The sequence below is a fragment of the Grus americana genome, chromosome 8 (genome assembly GCF_028858705.1).
Source record: "Grus americana isolate bGruAme1 chromosome 8, bGruAme1.mat, whole genome shotgun sequence".
In the NCBI taxonomy this organism is placed as follows: Eukaryota; Metazoa; Chordata; class Aves; order Gruiformes; family Gruidae; genus Grus; species Grus americana.
The window spans coordinates 15,119,521-15,124,191 of NC_072859.1; the positions used below are offsets into that span (position 1 = coordinate 15,119,521).

Here is a 4,671-nt window from a genome sequence, read left to right on the forward strand (position 1 = left end):
CAGCCCTCTCTTACGAAGCAAAAGAAAGAAATCAAATGCTTTGAAGCAGTTTTTCACATCTGGGTATTTTACAGAGTTAGGACTAGTCTTCCTTTAATACAGTTACTGAAGGACATTACTACTTGTTTAATCCAGAATGGGGAAAGTGCAATTTATTTCCCATATATTTGTTTGAAAATAGAAATGCATTGGGGTAGCTGTTTTGAATACGATACTACAGTTGCAAGTCACTTAATATTTTTGTCTTTAACAGGTTCAAAGTTTCTCATTTTAGCACAATGTGAAAAAAACCCTTTCATCATACATATAAATTCACAGATAGGATTATTTCAAGAAATGTAGTTTCTTGGGAACTTTCCAGTATGTACATACTATGAAAAAATATACAAAGACAAATACTTACTGAACTTCCACCGGGGCACACACATCCACCCTGTATAAAACACAACCAAACTTATTTTCCTGAGTCTATGACTGGAAGAGGTCTCTAAGTTAGTAAATCAAACTCACACTCTGCTACTGCAAGAAAACAGGCTATAAAATCCTGCTTATAGACTCACCAAGATCCATCTAAAAGTAGTTTATTTCTCCCTCCACTGTCCTTTCAGGCTAGCTGTGCACTTACAGACAACATTTTAAATACAGTCTTCTAATTTCTCATTTAAAACTTACAGTAAAAGCCTTACTCACTGATAGGATGAGTAAAAAAAATTCTGAGTAGTAGTACAGAATTTTTTTTTTCTCCTAAGGAGGCCAGAGAACCAGGAATACATGCAGTACTCTTTATTGCTACAGATATTACAGAAAAAACTAAATATGACTTCCAGTGGAGGCCTACTAGGTGTTGTCTGCTCTGATAAAACAAACCGAGATGTGGCCAGGGGTTCACCATTCAGTGTGCCACTTTCCACATTCAATCTGCACAAAATGTGTAAGAAGAAAAAAAAAAATGTTTGGCACCAAAGTAGGCACAGAAGCTCAAATACAGCTGCCATTCAGACAGTTACTACTGGCTACTCTGGCCTGCGGGATGTCTGAATGACACAGAAAATAACATGTTGCTGAGGCTTTGGGCAAAAAGGACACAGGTGAAGGATAACAGTTCTTGTGAAGGGAAGATACACAAAGTAAACCCTGACTGCCTGACACTAGCACAACTGAATGGTGTGGAGAAAGAAGAGCATACCTGTCCACCAGACTGGCTGCCTCCTGAAAAGCCCTGGAAAAAAATGAATAACTAATTATTTCTGTGTTATGGAGTAACAGACTCACTTGTTTAAACATAACAAAAATGGGCGGCTTAGAACAATCTGTTTAAAGAAGCATTTCCATGCAGTCACACTGGCCCCCATACCATTCACTCATATCATGATCTGACATATCACTGACCCATACTTTGCAATCCTCGCTTAGTTTGGCTTAAAGCTATTCTTTCTTAGAATGTTCCTTTTTTGCAAAATATACGGTCAGTTTTCCTAATGAACTCTGTACCAAAACTGCAAATACTATAAAAGCAGAAGTTTTACCTGTCCACTATACTGGCTGCTTCCTGAAGAAGCTATACCCTAAAGAAATGAGAAAGCATTTATATTTGTTGCACATTCTTTAATTTATGACCTGTCACAGAAAGACACACTTTTATTTTTCTTCCATGGATTCAAGTGTCACAGGAATGCGAACACTTCTTTATAACCATACTGAAATCTATTGCCCTTTACAGTGGTTACTGTTTAAACAGAACAGTAAAGTTTCAATCAAAGTCAGCTTCAGGCAAGTGTGAGTAGTGCTGCTGTACTGGATTGTGTGCCTAGGGCAGCCTCCTATTTTTTACTTTCCTGAGTGGGCTGACGCAGCAGAAGGTCATATATTCATCTGTTCTACCTAAACACTGTTCTTGCTGTAAGCCACCCCTTTATATTCTGCTTCTCTCTTTTTCTGTTTTGTGAAAAAGGTGAACAATGGAAAAAAACAACCCATACATAGAAAAACAATTCTCACCTGTCCTCCATAATGGCTGCCACCTGAGAAAGATGGACCCTGAAGCAAAGGTTCCAATTATTTCTCTATCAAAAATCTTCTTTAAGGGTTTTTGAAAGAAAGACTATTTTCTCTATTGTACAATGAAAGATTACAGAAAGATAAACACTCGACCTATCCCTTTATGTGTTCTATGCAAATTAGGGTCAGTCTGTAACATAAAAATCTTCCATAATACTGATCATGAGCTATTAAGGTTATATACCTACTTTTGGGAGACACTATTTGGACTGAAAATCTCTTTCTCCTCTAATTCCCTCTGCAATAAATCTGACAATAAATGTTTTCAGATGTCAAGGATGAGTTTGTTGGGGATTTCACTCCATATTAAAGGCTATACCACTAGACAGCACTAAACTCTATCCATCATCTTGCATTTCACAACAGCACAGAACACCTCTTAACAACTCCAGAACTTCTCCCCTGTTCCCCTCCTGAGGCATACTGCTTCTCTAGTATCAACTCTGATATTGCATTTTGCTGAAAGAAGTGAGGTATTCCATAGGTAGAGGAGGAATGCAATCTGCTTCCAGCCACTCCTTACTGTTAGAGCTAAGAAACCACGACAGCAACAGAAGGGAAATGGATTCAGAATAAGGAGGGCAGGTCAGAGGGTAGAACAAGGCCAGAACTGTATTTACTGTGATACAACAGAAGTACTGGCACTTCATAACTTTTGTATTGTTTCAGATGATATGTATTTAGATACCTGATCATCTGTTACCAGATTAACAGAGTTTACTTGAAATATTTTTTTTTCAGTCAATATAAAAGTACCAAGTTTTGATGTAGAAGTTGGGTGATAGGACTACACAGGAAGAGATTCTCACCTGTCCTCCATACTGACTGCCTCCTGAAGAAGGTGAACCCTGGAAAAAAAAAAAAATTAAATTTGGACACAAACTGGAACACAGGGAATTCCATCTCAATATAAGGAAAAACTTTATTTTGAGGGTGAACGAGCACTGGAACAGGCTGCCCAGAGAAGATGTAGAGTCTCCTTTCTCTGGAGATATTCAAAACCCTCCTGGACATGATCCTGTGCAACCAGCTCTAGGTGATCCTGCTTTAGCCAGGGGGGTTGGCCTAGATGATCTCCAGAAGTCCCTTCCAGCCCCTACCATTCTGTGATCCTCCATATCCATGTCATAGTACTCCTTTAAACCATACTGCATATGAAGGAGAGATACCTAATTTCTTTCAGTGCAAAACTGTGAGAGTACTGAACCAGACTGTGCAAAAAGGAGTGAGGCTCATTTGCATTTACCATGATGCATCAGAAATTACATCTCCTAAAAACTCTCCTGTGGCTTTGTACCACATACATTTATAACTACTATATACCTAGCAACAAATTAAATAAAACGGGGGGGGGGGGGGGGGGGGAAATATATCAATCTCCTTAAAATGTTCTTTTACACAGAGAACTACCAAGTCTCTTCGATAAAGTAGAAGAATTCTCACCTGTCCACCATACTGGCTGCCTCCTGAGGAAGATGAACCCTGAATATCAACAAAAAAGGAAAACGAAACTTCTTTACACTCATTTCATAGAATCATTTCATGAGGCTTTTAAAAATTTGGGTCAGCTTCAGGAAATCCTAATTTATTTCAGAAAGACATGACCTATAGTCCTGCAAATTTCAGGAGCCAGTTGAATCAACCATGTATTTCACATTCTATTTCTTCTTAGTTTTAAATAATGGTCTTAATCTGAAAATGTTTTGTTTAATCACAGTAGCACCAGATTGCTACAGAGAAAGATTTACTGAGATTTTAGACTAAGATAAATAAAGCTAAGGTAGACAGCCGGGTACACAATGAATAAACTACAAGATTACATAGGTCAAAACTACAAAAGTGGGGACTATTAGTGCTTACTTGTCCACCATAATGGCTGCCTCCATAAGAAGATGGCCCCTGGAAAAATATTGAAAATCAGTTATTTCTGAATATCTAATTCATAGACATGAGCAGCAGACATCTATATTTTGTTATTTGACTCTTTAATCTTCCCAGAATAAACTCTATATTTTTGTCTTCCTTGAATTCAGAATATTACTACAGAGAATAGATCACTATAAAGTTTCTTGAAATACTGAGATAGGTATCTGGATAACCCTTTACTTGATAAGAGTCAAATAATGGTAAAACAAATATATCATATAAAATACTTAAAAGTAAGAACTTACATATCCACCATACTGGTTAGCTCCAGAGGAATATGAATCCTGTAAAGAATACCAAATAAGTGAATTACTTACTGTAGGAGTTCCTTAAATCAAAACATGACAATAGGAGCAAGAGAGCAAGGTAAGAATAAAGGCCAGCGAGCAGGACATTCGGTATGCTTTAATAACTAGAGTTCGAGCCTTACAAGCTAACTTGGGGGAATACCTATTTTTTTATGTGAGGTTCATTACATTAGTTTCACAAAAACAAGGGCACTATTTGCTAGAAAAGCCACGTGTAGAAATTTTAGGACATATCAAACTTGAATTTCATTTAACGAGTTTTTGCTCTTTAAACATAGTTCCAATATCAAAACAGAATTTAATTGAGTTTGCGAATAACGGTCACTTTCAGAACTGGCAAGCTGGCTGTCCTTTTGGAGTGAATGCTTACCTGGCTGCT

General features: G+C 37.5%; 1 long non-coding RNA gene across 1 annotated transcript; it reads right to left on the minus strand.

Annotated features, from left to right (window-relative positions):
• Window positions 1–422: 422 nt before the first annotated feature.
• LOC129209738 (uncharacterized) lies at window positions 423–1,632 on the minus strand. Its single transcript, XR_008578182.1, has 3 exons — window positions 1,527–1,632; window positions 1,187–1,219; window positions 423–433 (listed from the first exon to the last, which is right to left on the minus strand). It is a non-coding gene; the product is annotated as an uncharacterized LOC129209738 (long non-coding RNA).
• Window positions 1,633–4,671: the final 3,039 nt, after the last annotated feature.